The 18,308-nt window shown below is 41.5% G+C and overlaps 1 protein-coding gene across 1 annotated transcript in view; it reads right to left on the bottom strand.

Annotated features, from left to right (window-relative positions):
• The window catches only part of LOC311008115 (talin-2-like), a 69,774-nt gene extending 52,834 nt beyond the window's left edge, over positions 1–16,940 (bottom strand). Inside the window, exons 1-2 of the mRNA XM_084001550.1 lie at positions 16,807–16,940; positions 3,886–3,933 (exon numbers count right to left, since the gene is read on the bottom strand). The gene's annotated coding sequence lies outside the window, so the exon portion shown is untranslated. The remainder of the gene's footprint in view (positions 1–3,885; positions 3,934–16,806) is intronic.
• Between the last annotated feature and the right edge of the window lie 1,368 nt (positions 16,941–18,308).

Below are 18,308 nucleotides of genomic sequence, written 5' to 3'. Positions count from 1 at the left end.
CTTGTTGGACACAGTCACCATATCCATGAAAAGTCAGCATGGATAGCTGGGTAACAGGCCTAGTTCAGCTCAGACAAACTTTTATGAACTTCAGGTAGCACAGCACAGCTGATAAAAAAAATAGTGACTCAGTAATTCCACAACATGTGGCCAGCGTCAGATGCAACTGTTGGATTTACAGTCACTACTGTGAGTAACGTCTGTGTCAGCCAAAGCTGCAGTGATACAGGGTGTTACATCGTACAGCAAGCAAACTGCATGGTGCAATATACTGTACATGGTATTCAAAGGCACAGGATTCCTTAGGCGCAGCGCACATTATGCCACATGTCAATATGAAGCAGCCATGGAGGTTTAAAGTCTGTTTGACAAGAATTAAGACATAAACCGTCAAAAAAAAAGAAGAAATACATTAAAACATATGATACTGAAATAAATGTGCAATGGTCTGTTACACTGATCACAGTCCTCCAGCATCGGCCTGAGATCGAATATGGGTGCAGTGCAGCCTGAGTACAGAGACTGCTGAGTGGATCCTGAGTGGGGCCCTCTGGCCCACATCCAGAGGAATACACTCTCTGTCAGGAACGTCTAAACATGAGCCTGAACGGACTGGAAATGTACCTCTTCAGCCTCTTTGGCCTCAGCCCAGGACATATTTCTCTCCTCAGTAAAAACACAGTCACACTGTTTAGTTGCACTTAAGGTCTATACAATTAATTGATGTACTTGGCAAGAGAGTGGCTGACATAACAGAGATCTGCTAGTTCCAGTTAGTGTTTTATTCCTTTTGGCTAAGGAAATAAACCCAAAAGTATGTCTGCAACAAAAAAACAATCTATGGTTTTTCTTGATAAATAACATAATTAGACTTTCAGCTGTCCAATCAATAGCAAAGCTCTCACTCGTTTATATTTATGTCAAAAAAATAAAATGAGGTGCAAAAGCATATCTGGTAACTAAATTGCTTCCAAAACAGACTTGTTACACAGAGAAAGCTGTTTTGCTAACAGGGCAGTGGCTTCCTTGACCTACTTGACATCTCTTGATACCAAAGGGCTGCAATAAAAAGTAAAGCAGCCAGTTTTTGAAAAGGGAATTTGAAAGTAAACTATACTATATTAATATTCACATACGCTATAGGTTTCTGAAGAGCAGTTTTGAAGCTCAGTGTACTCTCAAAGTAGCCTGGCCCACAATTATAAGCCATAGTAAAATTTTAACAAATGAGTTACATAAAAAACAATCATATACAGTTGTAGTGATGAAGACGGAAATTGGCCATAGAGACCACAATCATTCTTTGTACCAAGCCATAAACATGCTGATTTCTTCAGTCAAATTTGAGGATTGACTGGCTGTTTCAGCATAAGAAGTTCCCACTTGGTTATACATTAATAAACAAAAGAAAAAATAGGAAAGCTGCAAAAATCAACCACGAAGACCCGAAAAGGCATGTACAGCAAAAAACTGAAAACAAGGTTGTCAGCAAAATCCTGTTTTGCGAAAGAATGCTCTTAAAAACCAAGAGTGACTGATGATGTAGCACTGATTCATTTAGATAACACAAGCTGCTCAGTGCTGTAAACAACTGCATCAAGATTTACTTCCAGCTTTTTTGTCCCACCACAGTTTCATAAGCTCAGGCCACGCTTGACTAATCAGCCATGAGCAAACAGCTCAGATTTGTCAACAGACTGGACAGTGGACAGCCGGCTAAGGCTGGGATAACAACGCCTGAGCGAAACAACAACAGATACGGGGCAGAGCAAAACACTGTCCAAGATTCAGCAGTAGTTAGGATTGAGATACGAGGTGAACAAAACTGCGTGCCAGTTTTTTTTTCTGCCCCCCCCGGCAGCTTAAACCATATCCATCCACATTAAACTAAGAGCAGAGCACTCATTTTTCAGAACCTGTAATCTTATATTAGCTTCAGACTCGATGCACATTGAGATCTGGCTGTTCACTGACGCGTAGCATGAGACAAGTCAACATTAGAGCTCATTAATCGTTGGAAAAGGAAAACACACAGCAAATGTTAGCTCATTTGTGGAGTGGAGCATGGCCACAGTGAGGGGCTGGGCACCAGATGCTGCCAGTTATTTGCCCTGTGAAAATAGCTTACTGGCTCAGCTTGAAAATGTACATTATGTGTATACTGTTCGATTAATTATCTGAAAGTAATTAGCAGCCTCTTTAGCATCAGCAGAGGAGATCAGGTGGTGATCGATAAACAGAGCACCTCACACGCACGCACACGCACGCACACAAGCCAACAGACACACACACAGAGGAAGTCAATGATTCAGTTTCAACAGCTCCTACTGTAGGACTAAAAGTATGAGGTGGAGTATGTATGATTAACACCCTGCTTTCAATGTGTTTGCACGATTGTATAAGTGAAGAGAGTGAATCATAGAGACAAAAAAGGAACCACAGATGTTCTGATGCCGTTTTCCCTCCCTAATACCTGAACTTGTGGATCCGCTGATGTGTAAGAACCTCATGCTAAAGCCATGGAATCTCTATTTATTGTCAAATGTGACTGTCGATTATAAAAACAGATAAATGAATGCATTCAGAAATAACCGTTATTTCTCCCAACACTAGTTTCGCTCCTAAGAATGAAGCCTTGGTACAGGAATATTCAAGTGAAACATGTTGCTGACAGCTAATTAGCGCTGCACTTTATACAAAAAGGTTATATTACAATTATAGCAGATATTGTGATTATGATATGCAATAGCAATTTCTGTTGGAACTTTACTTTCTGCTGTCAAATAAGTATAAAACGGACGATGTGCCGTTTGTGCCCCTTAATAATATGATTCGTTGTCAAGGGTGCCAACAAGTTACAAAAGACATTGCAACCCCTGTTCTTTTCATTGCATCTTGCCATATTGTGTGTGTCGATTACATTACAATTATGGTACTCTGTTTACTGGTGTTCAATTTTAAACAATGCCCTAAAACAGTAGCTGCAAGTGGCTGCACCTCAAAGAGTTAATCACAGGGAAAAGTGTCTTCTTAGTTGGTTATGCTATAAAATAAGGTTTATTAATAAATAAATTACGAGGTGTTGGATCAGTGCACAGACTCACTGATACGTGATACTATATATTCAGCAGTATCAAGGGCTTTTCTAACACTGGTTATCAGGTAATGGAACAACTCTGGAACCACACAGACAAAAACAACAAACCGAAAGAACATGAAAATACTGTACATGAAAAGCTGTAGCTCCTGCTGCTGCGAGCAAGAGCTGCAGATACAGAAGAAGGGAAAAACAGCAGAGAGCCTGCAGGATGAAAACTGTCATAAAGAAAGCTTCCCGCTTTTAACTCTTTGACACTCTGCCTCCAAACACCTCGCTGGCAGCTGCAAACTGCCCCTTATCAGGATCAAGCCTTGCCAAGACAAACATGCAACACACAGCATAGAGCGCACAAGTACGACAGTGCACCTCTGCTTACACTGATGCAAAGTAGCACAGAACAGCTTGGTACAGCATGACAATATGTTCCCAACCACATTTGCAACTGCCAAGAGCATTTACACAATGTATGTAAATTTCCATGGGGTGGACCATACCAACACTGGCTACAAGTCTGTGTCGACACAGTCTTCTGCCTCATGACATTCAAAGTGCAGTTTTTCTGTTACAATTATTCATAAGTGTGATTTCACATTTTCTAGCTTCTTCTCTTTCACGCACAAGTGGTGCTGCACACCATCTGTAGTGATGAAAATACACACATGTGTGTATGAAGTTATTCCTGGGGGAGAGGCCATACACATTTTACATTCTCTCCAGTGCCAACAGCTGATCTGGGAGCCGTTCTGTCACAATATGCATTCATGTCTCTGTTATCAGCTTCTTACCTTATTGCTGAGGGAAATGCAGCCGCGGATGTCTGCTGGTCTTCACAGCTGAAATGACAAATGATGGACATGTATGAGACAAATGTACCAAGTGTAGGTTTACATACAAAGATAATTACTAAATTCCTCTAACTGTAAGAGATGGATTTGCATACTGCCCCACAGAGAATGCATTTTTAGATATCTGTACCCGGCTGTGCCATGTACAGTATGGCAGGCAGCACATTGGGGATAAGAAACACTCAAGGCAAAAGAAAGTGAAGATATGCAAAATAGTCAGAGGCTTACTGTCGAGAATAAGGGGACAATAAACAGCTGGTTAAGTAGATGTATGCAAATTTTTCAAAAAGCATGTTCATCAAACGCAGCAAAGATATCACAGTTGAGTTTCTTTGCCCCCTGAATATTTTCAGAGCTCCGTTAACACCACTGAGCCCCGTACGACACCAAGAGCTCTCCACGAAATATGCAAATATGTTTTTCTAAGCACAAGGGAACATAGAGGATGGAGGAGAGCATATGAATTACTAAATAGTTAAATATCATATTGTGATTGCGTTAAATAATTCAACACATAATATATGTATGCACAAGTTTATTTCTATGTCACATGATGTGGTACCAAAAAAATATCATGCTCCCACTTCAAATAATGGAGCGTTTCTAATTTGTTAGTGGTGGTTGAACTTGGATCATCTCCTACTCGCTGGTGCCTGAGGCAAATATTTACTCTAACATTTTGCAGAGGGATATTTGTACAGGATATCAGGACATTCTCTGGTTGACTACACGTCGACTTAAAATCAAACCTCTGCAACCTATTGCACTCAAGGTATAGCAGCTTTTCAAAAAAACACCCAACTACACTTTAAAACTTTAAGACCCGCTGTGAACGCACAATATATAGTGACAACAACAGGGCAGTGGAGAAATAAACAGCTGTGGTGCTTTTTTTTTAATGAGCTGGAAATGGACCAGGTGACTGTGGATTGTTAGAACAGTAGCCACCTGGGTCCAGCATCAATTCTGAACATTTTACAACACGCCTTGAAAGTGCTGCTTGTTGAAAGCCTCTTTTTTTCATTATGAATAGTATATAATCCAAAACCCAGCAGCAACAGACTGATTGACAGTCCTTTCTCCACCATGCAACTGTGTTACAGAGAAATGTAATCACTGAGTTCAGTAATATCAAAAGGTCCAAGACTCAATATCACCAAGATGCAGCTGTAGCACTGACTGATTCCTGTTGAGAGTCAGTTCAGCTTTATGGAGCATGTGTCTTGAACTGGGGGGGGAAGTTATGAAGTCTCTGGGAAATCAAACTAACTATGACAAGTCACTGAACTATTATTTCATCATTGCCATCATCATTACTGTTATGAGGAAAAGTTTTGAATGTCTGACCACTTCCAGTTAATGGACTCCTGCTCCGATACTACTGTACAAGTTACTGACCTGTAAACAATGTCATTATTTATATTATTATAAGCTAAAGCTGGCTATTCAATAGTTAATAAAGTCTCAGACTTCTCTGTTCATCATTGTTAGTGTAAAACTTAACTGGAATTAACTCTTTGAAACTAATTTAATTCATACATCAAGACATGCTATACATCAATGAGTAAAGGGCAAAAACAACAATTACGGCATAGCAGTCTGAAGTCAGGTTTACTGCACTCAAACCTGCCAAATGTTCTCTCAACGACAATAATCAATAACAGGACAAGCAGGATATTTCACAATGGGCCAGAGGTAATGACATGGACTACAGCAGCTCCACTGACAGGCAGGAGACTGATGGGGGACAAGTGAGACACTCTGAAGGTGGATCACCGGAGGAAGAAGCAACACACAGCAGGCACTCAGGGCCATGCAAGGTTCTCTCTCCTCCCCGGGAGAGTTTTGCACACACACAAAAACACACTAAACAGGATGTGCTTTAAGTGATAATGTTTAAGCTGGGCAAAACCATACACACAAGTGAAGTGTATGCTTTCACACGCAGCAGCACAGGTGTGATAGGATTAAGTGTTTTATTTTCTCAGGAAAATAAGAGAGCGGCGTCTTAATCCATCCCTGGGTAAAGAATTCTAAACAATGTAATGTAAGAGGGTCGAATCCAAACAGCTGCATTCTGATGAAAGCAAACAGTGACCGGTGCCAGCAACCGTCCCTAACGATCTCTATCCGGCTTCTGATTACCTGCTTACTCATCAGACTCCCTCAGAGCGTAGCTTTAGCTCGGGCAGCTATAGCAGCAACAACCTGTCCCTTGAGCGTCATTGACTCGCTGACATTGGCAGGGAGCAGGAAAAGGTTTTAGGTTTCTCACTGGGAGGTAAATGATTCACACAGTGACTCACATTTCAAATTGCATAGAGGAGGTCAAAAAAAGAAATGACAGGCTCCATTTGGATACGTCATTGAAGCACAAAGATTAAAGGGGTGAAAAGTGACACTGATAGCAGTCATACAGGATGTAATTCTGTTTCCAATGCTTTTTTTGCATTAATGGATTTAGTGAACAGGAACATTAATGCATGGGAAGAGGCGTTTACAGTTTTTCAAGAGGATGATGTCATTGTAGTTAGCGACTTATCAGCTTTCACAGGTGTGAAACAGACTGCTGCTGTTTGAGGTTTGTTATGCTATGAGCACCTCATGTCTCACCCTCAAACTGCTATTCACACACAGTGATTGAATAAACTCACTGATTTAAAACTCGTAACTTGTAGTTTTTGGCTCCAACCAACTCTGATTCAAATTAAATCACTTGAGACTATTTACCATATGTCCACAAAGCTGCAAAATGCACAAGACCACTTTATAACCCATAACCATGACCAATATCTGTTAGTTAGCAGACTGGGTAATAATTGGTGCATATTACTGTAGGGACAAAAAACCTTTTATATTCTAATTAACAATCATGATGGATACCGTTGCTGTTGTATTTTATCTAAATCCATCATTGCACTTTATTATTCCAGTATAAAGCTGGTTGAAACTAACAAACCAACCAAACTAACATTTGTACTATCTTTATTTATGATCATTTTAAATTAAAATGTTATTTATGATCATTTTAATCAACGGTTAAAATTACAGAGATTTGTGGTTAATCATGAGATTTTTATGAGAATAATTGAAATACCCTCCAGCATTAGTAGACCCGTAAACACATTCTGTATGAAGTTGCACTTTATTTTGAAAGAATTTCTTCAAGTAATCAATGGTGTGTATATACACATACAGTATGATTATTAAATATTATTTGAATTGTATTCAACAGTACTGTCGTTATTCAGCTGCCAAATAACAAGGAGCTCATATTATATTAGAGGCAGATCAAAACATGACAGGGAGACATTCTCAAGGATCAAACAGAGGAATTCTTGGATAGAGCTGAAAATAATGTGACAATGGTGAAATGTGAAGCCCTTTCCCTAAAGGAAAACAAACCTGAGCACCTGAATTACAGAAAAACAGAGAGAAACCTTATCTGACACAACTTCATTTGCATTCCTGTAATTCTTCGATCTGAGCCTGAGGGGGATAGCTTTGAGCAAAGTTCCACATGTTTGCATTGAGAAACACCAGAGGTGTGCAGAACTGACTTATAGGCCTACACTAAAAGTGGCTTTGTGCTCAAAAAACACAAAACTCTGCATTTTGTTAGATAACTCTTGTTAATTCAACAACAGCAAAAAAAGAAAAGGGACAAGAAATAAGGCTGGTGAAAAATGTAATGAATGGGGAAACTCCTCTGCTTCTCTGGGGTTTTCAGAGGTGGGGCGCAGGGGCACATCGCCACTGGCAATCTTTGGAAGCACAATATGCCACTGGAGACTTCATTGTTCCCTCCGTCCTGCAGTTTCATTAATCACACAATGCACAAGGAGGACACAGTGGGGACAGGTCAGACAATGTGGTGCCTGGGAAACTCTGAACCCCAGCCCCAAAAATGAAGCTTTAATTAATGTCCCCACCACGACATCGCAACATCTCACACCATCAACACAGCTGGATTACACACACTTTCGAATGGCAACTCATGTTTTTTTTAAGGCGTGTGTCAGTGCATGAGGGAGGGAAATACAGACGAAATACAGTATCATAGCAAATTATAAATATAAACATTTCATCCATCTTGAATTCATTATATTAAGCCGACGTAGTTTTTTCCACCGAGAAGCTCCAATAAAAACTAATACGAGCTGGGTGCTACGTTGTTCTTGCTGTTGGCCACTGCAAAGATCAATGGCAGCTGTGCATAGCGAGCCGATCATTACTCATTCCCATCCACATTTCACCCCCCAAACTCTTTACAGCATGGCACAAGCATTTGTACAGTATACAAACTTGCTCTTTTTAAAGTGATGGTTTGAAGCACTTTCTCTCTTTCTTGCTGACAGTTTGGCGAAAGAATCAATAAAACTCATATCTGATTATTAAAAACATAGATACAGGCAAGAGACAGAGCCAGGCTAGGCATCCCCCCTTGCTGCCAGTCTTTATGTTAAGCTAAACTAACTGTTCAAAAGTCAAAGTGTAATTCTTACAAAGTTAGACTTCACTGTCTATGATTTTGACAATATTAAAGCCAATAGCAAATTGAAAGAGTAATAAAATGGTATTATCAGAGGAAATCCTGCATCACCTGGCCAGGGAACCTTAAAATGCATCCCCTCCTCGTGTGCAATGAGGCTTCATATTATGATCTGAAATCCATCCAAATTTTGGATCTAGTTGAATCATCCCTTAATTTTAGTACACATTAGATTGCCAACTGGCACGGTGCAGTCTTTTTGCTGGGACATAAATGTCTCTGCAGTGCAACCACATCCTCAGGGGCTTTAAACTGTGGCATCAAGAACAATCCAATCATTTCATTACCCCCCCACTCCCCGCCAAACACATCAGCAGACCTCTCCTCGATCGGCTTGACAACAGCTGCATCGATGAAACCAAACACTGTAAACCTAAAAAGAATCCCAGTGACATCTCTAAACTAGAGAGAGGACTGAAAAAGATTTAGCTCTTACAGCATTTTGAGGCCTTAACACCAAGAGGAAAACAAACTCAGGATGATGATGATGATGATGATGATGATGATGCTGCTGCTGTTGGTGCTGTTTTCTAGTTATCCGTAGTGGGGGATTAAAGGACCTAAATCATGGCAAACATCGCAGCTCAGCCATGGCAGCAAACACTGACCAAATCCCACTGACTGTCTGTTATCTTCCGTCACTCTCATGGATAAGTAGCAGGTCCAGATATGCAATTAGCTAAATGGGTCCATGGGATCTGGGTTTAATTAATGCAGGTGTGTGTGGGGGGGGGTTCTTTGTGTGGTAGGGGACTCATTACTCGCTGCCCTCTCATGAAGCCACCTGTCTAGAGCTGCACTCTCCATATAGAGTTGATTAAAAGACTTATAGGGATAGAAAAGGTTTCAATGCAGAAGAACTAAGTAAAATTTGCATTAGACCTGGAACAGTCACAAAAATATAAAGCTGTATAGATATATTATTTAAGTAAGTAAACACTTATTTCAGTCAAGTCACAGACAGAGGAAAAGATTCAACGATTTAAAGTTAATGACACCAATTTTCACGCGAACCCAGCAGTGCACACAATAATAACCCATCTTTATAAACACAAACCACACACTCTTGCTGTGATCGGATGAGGTAGCAATACATTTTCCACAGCAGTACAGATTGCATCAAAGGCCATCAAAGGCAAAGGCTAATGCAATTATTTACAAGAAACTGACTATTCCAAGTGCTATTAGAGTACAATAGTTAATGGTTATGATCATTTTCTTTTCTTTTTTTTAGCTGTGTCACTGCACATGGAGAAACAACATACAGGTGATGAACTCAGACAAACAGTTGTGTGTTTGTAATTAGTGAACTTCAAAACTAACTGATGAAAACAATGGGCAGAGTGGGAGTTTTATTTGGAGCAATTTTCTCCAAAATAAATTGTTCTTTTACCGTCTGCGATACTTGATGACTGCAACCCTGCTTTCTTTATTATGTGTCTTCAATAGAATGAACACAAATACTCCAGCTATATAGGCAGTGTCATTTAGATTATATCCAAGACTGTAATAGTTTTATGCATAAAACATCTAAAAATTTGTGTCTAAGGAAATGGTGAGTTCAAGTACACTCCTGCTACAAACAGAGTAATGAACCAGAACCAGAGAGAAAACAATGTGCAGAAAAGGTAGAAAAGACAGTGAACGAATATCAGGACGCCAAAGCTAATTTTTCATTCATAAATAACCAACCAAATGTTACAAATACATCTGAATGTGGGGTTGAGAATCTCCTTCATTATTTTTTTTGGGGGGGGTAGGAGGTTTGAGGACATCTGGAGAACAGCTGTTGCTCTGCATCACATTCAAGCTCACACCCACCCACACACCCACTCCTGCAGAGTTGGGGTTGAGGGGTCAATAGCCCCGTTTCCAGACATACCATTTAATCTGGTCAAGGTATGGACAATCTCTGGAAATCAAACACCACACAGCCACATTTACACACAAAAATAGGCATGGGTGCACAGTCGCACCACACACACACACAGACAGACACACACAGACAGCAGACAGAGCCCCTCTCGTCTCTCTTCTATACAAGGCAACTATTCGACCCTCTCCTGGGAGGGCAGAGATTCTCAATGATTAGCCCTACCCTTTCACAGAAGTGAAGGGATACTAATTCAATTTCACAGACCATGAATGGAATGGGTCAGACAAGCAACAATGTGTTTACATTTGTGATTTACATGTGGTTTACAGTTGTCTTTACTAGCTCGTGAACGGGGGCCCCGTGTGAGCGTGCACGCTGCTTGTGACTGTGCTGTGTGTGTCTTATTGCTCTTTGGCTGAACACTGGGAGACAAGATGAAAAGACAAGAGGTTCATGGTCTCCCTGACAGGCACATAAAGGTGAAAAACACAATTTCTCCCAGGTTAGCGGGAAGAGTCTGTAGTCAGCTGCTTTTGGAGCAGAACATTGGCGCAGGCATTCTGCATTAGCAAATATTTTCTGGGCCTGAAAGCTGAAGTTACCAAGAGGCAGGAGAAGCTGGGGCTGAAAAACCCTGCAAACTAAGTTAGAAATCCTCAGTTGTTCTTTAGAGCCTTAAAGGGACAACGAGGAGTTTTGGAAAGTGAAGTGTTTTCACACAACATTTCCCATGAGCCTCCGCGCGCACTGTGAAATTCTTTGACCAGCGCAAGACGGACGAAAGCCAAAACTTTTGCCAAGAATATTTGCATTGATCACGAATGAGAGTCAGAGAGAAGTCGTCGGAGATGATCAGATACCGTCGTAGTTCCGACCATAAACGGCGATTTGGCGGCGTGATTACCATGATCCACCGGGCAGCGTCCGTGAAACCGAAAGTACGAAATGCTGGGCAGCTTGCCCAGCATTTCCACCACTAATAATAATAATAAATAACAAAATAACGATACAGACAAAATGATATTGAAAATGGAGCCATTAATAAGTGTGGGTAACATAGATTCATCCACATTAATATGAGACTTTTTTATAACCAAATACAAACTCCTCGTTGTCCCTTTGAAACAAATTTTCATGACATTTTAAGAGGCCGCTCACTGAAGCCTACACTCTGCACTAATAGTCCCAGGAAATTGTGTTTACAATGTGCCCCTCTTCTGTAGCAGTAAATAAGATGAGCTAGTCAGGCACACTTACCATTCACTGAGCAGCCACAGCAAAAACTGAGAAGGACAAACACTCAGTCCTTCTCGACATTTGCTGGTAATTAAATTCTAACAGTAAGCCTATATGAAACATAGCAATTTTGGAAACAGCTGAGATTTACTGAACATAAAAACAGTCCATCACCTTTAAAAGAGTTTATAATGTTAGCATGCGCACCTTTTCCAGGATACATTAACAAGATTTTGAGGCATTTGGCAATTTCACAGGCAGACTCTCCAGCTGAAATGATTTACTTGTTGTGCATTTGTCACCCAGTTCCCGTTAGTAACTCATTAACCAGAAGCCGTCCCTATGTGTAATGCTGCCCTACAGAATTCCCTTTAAATGTTTGACCTGAAAGGCCGGTTGTGTCCTCAGCCACCATCATAAGAGCTGAGGAGAGCCGCCTCGACAGGAAACAGAGATGTGGGAGGAGAGGCTAAACTGTGAACATAATCATGGAAAAGGAGCCACACAGACAAATGACACTGATCCCCACATGCAGTTAAAGTCAAAGAGCTTCTCGTTGTTTCCCACTCCCCAAGACTACTGTCTTACAATTAAAATCCAAATAAATACGAATAGAATAATTGATGGAATAAAAGATTACTGTAATGGTTGGTGACTGGGAAAACACACATCATGATATGTTCAAATAGCAAATTCTCAGTAAATATATAATAAACTAACACTAGCTGTCACACCCAGCTGCATACAGTTGAGGACCTTGTCCAACGTTTCAATCAGCTCCTGCTGGTCATGGAGATACCAGCTGCCAAGCAGTTGTGGCATTGCAGAGCAGCTTGAATCAAATCCCACTTTCACACTCCATAGTAGAGCATGATAGATGCTGTGCTCTGGTTACACTGTCTGATGTCTTCGCATGAACCCACTACACCACTGGAGGCTGAGATCTCAATGCGCATGTAAATATCAAACAATATTATAACTTGAAATTGTCTACACTTCTCCAATATATGTGAACAGTTATAATACAGTTAATGTATATCGGAGACTGGCTCCATATCTGGTACCAACAGACCGTTTTCATGGCTCACTGTGGAAATAGCACAGCCACTAAGCTGTGGATACAAAATCCAAACCAGAAATATTATTGCTGTGTGAACAGAAACGGCACAAAAGTAAATAGCAAAGCTGTGGAAGTTATTTTAGAAAAGTACAACCAGTAATCCGTTTGATCAAAAAGACAAACTCAGAGAAACATTTTTGGAAAGATCCTGCTTTACACATTGTTGCTTTCTCATGCTGGCCAGCACATATGGGCTGCCAATGTGCTCACTCTTAAACTCATCCGGACAAATGAGCCATAAAAAAACGCACAGGCAGCTTCAGAAGTGGGTACATCACTTACAAGACACAATAAATCATCAAAGACCCAGTTTAAAAAGGCAGTGTCACAGAATGGCGAGTCCTACAGATTAGGACGGGCCGGCCCTCTTCATGAGCTACCGACCTAATCTTCTTTTGCATCTCAGCCGTGGAGATATGGGAGTCCTTTAATCCACTCATTTGGCAGACAGCTGCAAGCAGACTTTTAACCGTCTGTCTGTTTAACTGTACTGTAGCCTCAGCCGCTTTGGCCTTCAAAACCCAATTTAGTAGGCAGCTATATGGAGTGACATACATTTTAATTAGGATAAGCACTGCTCTGCCCTTGCTTATCTTTCCCATTAGCTGCTTTTGCAGTTGAGGTTTTCCAAACGGATGAGTGCCCCTCAACATGTGACACTCTCCTGAAGCTCTTTTGGAAAAAAAAAAGAAAAAAAGTCCACTGCAATTCCAGGGCGGAGTTGACGCGATAACAATTCAAGGCAGGTAAGCCAACCGGGCAGGCAGAGAGAAACAATTAAAAAAGCCGGCTGGCGGCTGGGGCAGAGGCTCAGGGACACTGGAGGAGAAGAAAAACATGACACGGGAGGTAAACTGCCTTACAGGGCTGTGACCACCTATTGTGGCTGAACAATCCAGCTACTCCAAGCCAGGTTTTTTTCCATGCTGTCTGCAAAGTGAAAGCTTGGCCCCCTTGCTTGTCAGTTCTATTGTTAGGAGCAGGCAGGAGCCGCTCCCAATTCACCTCATACACATTAAATACTCTGCATTGTTTGCAGAGTCAGATGGCAATGGCAGGCGCACACATACACACACAAGATTGTGAGCAGCATAGACACACACTTCTTGCTTTTAGGATCCTGTCCTGTGAAGGCAGAGAGCTTGGAGATAACTTTTGCTGTTATTGCAGCTAAATTAAAATGCAACATGACAGTGCATCTACAATTTCCAAAGTGGCTGTCTTATGTTCTGTGAGAAAATATACAGTATAATCCTCATTTTGGGACAGCTTGACTTGGTCCCTTTCATCTTATAGCCTACAAAACAAATGTAATCATTCTGGTTTAAGTCCAACTGGTCCTCTCACAGACTTTATCCTTACATGATGTAACCTAACACACTTTCTATTTGTGGAAATCAGTTCTTGGTCAGCCATTTTAAAGTCTTAAAACTTGTTTAGAAACCAAGCTACACAAGTCAACACTGCAAAATGCACAGTCACTGTCAGATCAGAATAATAATCTAATGTTACTGAATTGGAACAAAGTTTAGGTTCCAACATTTGCGGCTTTTACAGTGTGAACACAAATCTAAAACCCTCTCGAGATTGATTTTCCCTTCCAAGACATTGTACTAAACTTCAACTGCATGTGATCTATCTCAGGCCGATTACATGCAAGGAAGTGATAGTGATACTCCAGCTAAATAAAGGTTGGGCGACACCATTTCCAGTCATGACAAATCACGCATGTTGAGTCAATTTCTTAAATACCCAGGCAAATCATATGAAATAAATTCAGACAATGTGTGTATTCTCCCTGAACATCACCCTTGATACATTAGATGTGTGCCGCTGATTTATGGCATGACCAGGGAAATCTCATCATCTCATCCCTGTGACACGGTCGCAGCCGAGTTGTGACATGCTTGCTATCCTGGGAGGGGCTCGAGGAGAGAACGGGCGGGATGGTGACGTAGAGATAGGGGGTGAGAGGAAATAAGAGTTGTAGATTTTGGTGGCAGAAAAAGAAACAAAAAGAAAAGAAACAAAGAGTGAGACAAAGAAAAAGGGAATTCTAGTGGTGATTGAACTGCAGATGGGGAGTGAGGGGGTTGACAGAACAGCTTATCTTTCAGCAGAAGGGAGGGAGGAGACCTGCATTAATATGAAGTCAACGCAAGCTAGAATAATTTAAAAAAAAAGCCAAATAAAGACATTTTTAGTGCTGATCTCCATGATTAATCTATGTAGATTAATAACCTACAGAAAAATGCCATAACATGTCACAACTATACTATATTTAACATCCCTTTACCCACTTTTGCATTAACACTTTACCATAAGCACAGCCTGCCAAGTACCACTTCTGCATACACACACCCCCAAAAAAACACACAACAGAAAAACAGGTGTGTGCTTTATAAACACAGCCTGCCTTAAAGCGTTGCTGGGTCAAGGAAAGTTGTGGAATGTACAGAGCAGTCCAAAGAGCACAGGGATGCAGGAGCAATCACCTGCTCCCACAGATGCATGAAAGTAAAAAGATTGGCAGCACAGTTAACAAAACTCCGATCAGGGAACAAGCCGCACTCGACATCAGGGAAAATAGATCAAAAGCAAGAAATCCCATTTCCCATCTGCCACTTGTAGCTGGCATTTTAAATCTCCCCCATCCAAGCAGCACATGTTGCCAATTCTAGAAAAGCACCAAGTTTCTGCACATGCATTCCCTCAAGAGCTGCCAGCAATAAATTTCCCACCTAGTGTTTGCCCAGCAGCCACACAAACACAGATAATCTTGTAGCTAATTGAGAGGGCGTCTGGCTAACAGTATAACCGACAAAAGGGGGACTCAGTCCTCAAAGGAGAGACATCAGTCTATCATGTTGTCAAGCAGGTGAAGGGGTGGGTGAGTGGGTATGCCCCCCCATTTCCCTGGGGGTTGTACTCTGCACCGGGGAGATAAGTAACCCAACTGAGGACAAGGCTGGCATTCTACCCTGAGTCCACCAAGACAAAACGCCCGAGTCCATCTAAAGAGAGGAATCTGACAATGCAGCATTTGTGTCTTTGCCAGCTGAAGAACAAGCTCCCCATAGACATGTCAATATGAAACGGAGTGTGCAGCAACTTTAAGCTCAGACGATTACTATGCAATCTTATTTTAAATTGTCATAGCAGAAAATACTGACATTGGATCATCGGAATTAAATTCAAACGACAATCGGAGGAAATTATGCAACTGTTTTCAAACGGTGGCCTTGGAAAAATAAGCATACGGTGCTTACGAAGCATCAAATCCAGTGCTTTTCATTAATCCTACACAAAGCAATACATGATGAGCATACTGGAAGTGAGGCCTTGTTCAATGGCGTGCGGTTCATGTAGAGTGCACTCAGCTACCAACCTAATTCACTCGCAAACTCTGCAGCAACGGTGATTATACAGAGCTGACGACCAAATCTGAGCATTCCAATTTATGACTTAGCACCACCTCCACTGGCTTCCTCCGCCCGGATGACAAATACACTCCTAATAAACCTAAGCTTTTTAATGGGTTAATATAATGTGATTTCCACACTCACAGATGGCTGCATTTAAAAGTGCAGATTTGGCTTCATGGAAAAAAGAACTAGTTTAATAAAAAAGAAAAAAAAAAAATCGAACCATCCTCATTCATCGGCTATACTGCTGATGTGAGGGGTTATGGGGGGGTCTGGAGTCAATCCCAGCTCACATAGGGCAAGGGCGGGGTTCACCCTAGACCGGTTGCCAATCTGTCACAGGGCTGATACTATATAAAGAAGGAGGAAGCCAAAGAACAAGGAAAGAATCCACGCAGGCACAGGGAGAACACACACCACCCAGAACCTTCTTGCTGAGAGGCGCCATTGCTAACCACTGAACCTCCACGCCATCCCACTGGAGCTCAAACAGACTTTGAAATGTATACTGTTTACAAATGCAGAGTAACAATGAAAAGATTTGTTTGTCTGCTGGTATCTGCAAAAGCCAACCTTCGACAGCACACTTGTTGGCGATGTCCACCCCTGTCTGGATGTTTAAGTGAGGTGGAGATCAAACAAACCAGGACACTCCTCCTCTGAGGAGACGAGGGCAGCCTGCAGCCTGCAGCAGGTGGAGGGCTGCTCTCCAACAGTCTCCACAGCTCCTAACTCCACTGACAATGTCCAGCACACAAAGTTAGTGAGAGACGGCAAATGTAACCACTGTATCCCTGTGGCTAGCTGCATTAGCGAACACTGCCCATAGCAAAGCGCACAAATAAAAGGCTATTTTCAGCCTCTTGATTAACACTGAGCTTTCCACATGTAATGTAAGCCAGCTGCTGCGCTCATAACGCCAGCTTAAAAAAAAAAAAAAGAGCAATGTTTATAGCTCTCCATAGCAGAGTACACTCTGAGTGAGAGTGGTCTTCTTCTTTCTGTCCCTGTTTTTTTACACTGAGAGGCCTGGCAGCACTTCCCCGTGTACTCTCCCTTAACTAATAAACAAAGAATGGTTTCCCTTATATAGCTCTATTCAAACAGCAATTCCTCCACAAGCAATATCAGAGGCTCGCAGAGAGGTGGGGAGGGGGGGCAAGTTTGTTCCAGACAGAAAGGTTTCAGCCAAGGGCAAGGAGCACTGACAGTATGATTGTGTAACAGTCATACATTAACAGCCACTTAAAGTGCTATTTCTGGTGCCATCCATCTACAGAATTTTGCAGTGTCAGGTCAGATATGTTTGAGGGGGCAGAGAGACGCATGCACAAAACCAAACCAAAAAAAAGCAAGTGTCACACTTAGAAAATTAGACTGACAAAACCCATTTCATTGACATATTAGAAGAAAAACTATTATTTCATGGATACAGTTCCTAAATGGTATAGCAAAAGAGACATGCCTCATCCTGCCCTTTCAAACTGTGTGCTAAAACATTCTCACCTGCTTGTGGTCAAATGTCACAATGTGCAATGGTGCCATTGCCATATTTGTTAGCATGCACTTTGCACCTTGATACATCGTACGACAAAAGAGAGAACGCAATACCAATCACTACCAAGAGAAAACATGACACAAAATGGAAATACATGTAAAACGATTTAAAAACAAAAAAAAAGAACTAGCAAGCATCTGTCAGATCTGTCAAGTCACATCTGTACAGGCTTTAAACCAAATGCTGACGTTCTGCTGCTTTGTCAGAGAACAATACACTTCATACTTACATTTCTCAGCTAATCAGTCTTTGTCCCATCAGGCAAAACAATGATATGCAAAATGAATTCAGTTTCTGAGGATAATAAGAACTCTCTTTTACAGGCTGTGTGATGACTGACAGATGTGAGGATGCGCTCCACGAAGTTCTAGTGAAATAATTTACACAGACTTAGATGGGCACGGCACTAATTTCGCACATGAGGCTGAGTTTACTAGTCATAAGGAATACTACTCAAACTGTCATGGGAAAAATGAAGCTCTCTAGTCATCTTATCTTAGTCGCTAACAGAATAAGTTCATTGAGTTCATACGCAAACACAGCACGCATTTGTACCACCGCTTGTTGTCTCCTGACTGTCTGCAAGCTGTTGCTCC

The sequence above is a fragment of the Trachurus trachurus genome, assembly GCF_905171665.1.
Source record: "Trachurus trachurus genome assembly, chromosome: 3".
Taxonomy (NCBI): domain Eukaryota; kingdom Metazoa; phylum Chordata; class Actinopteri; order Carangiformes; family Carangidae; genus Trachurus; species Trachurus trachurus.
Note: the sequence above shows the minus strand (reverse complement) of the source record. Positions and strands in the feature narration are given on the sequence as shown.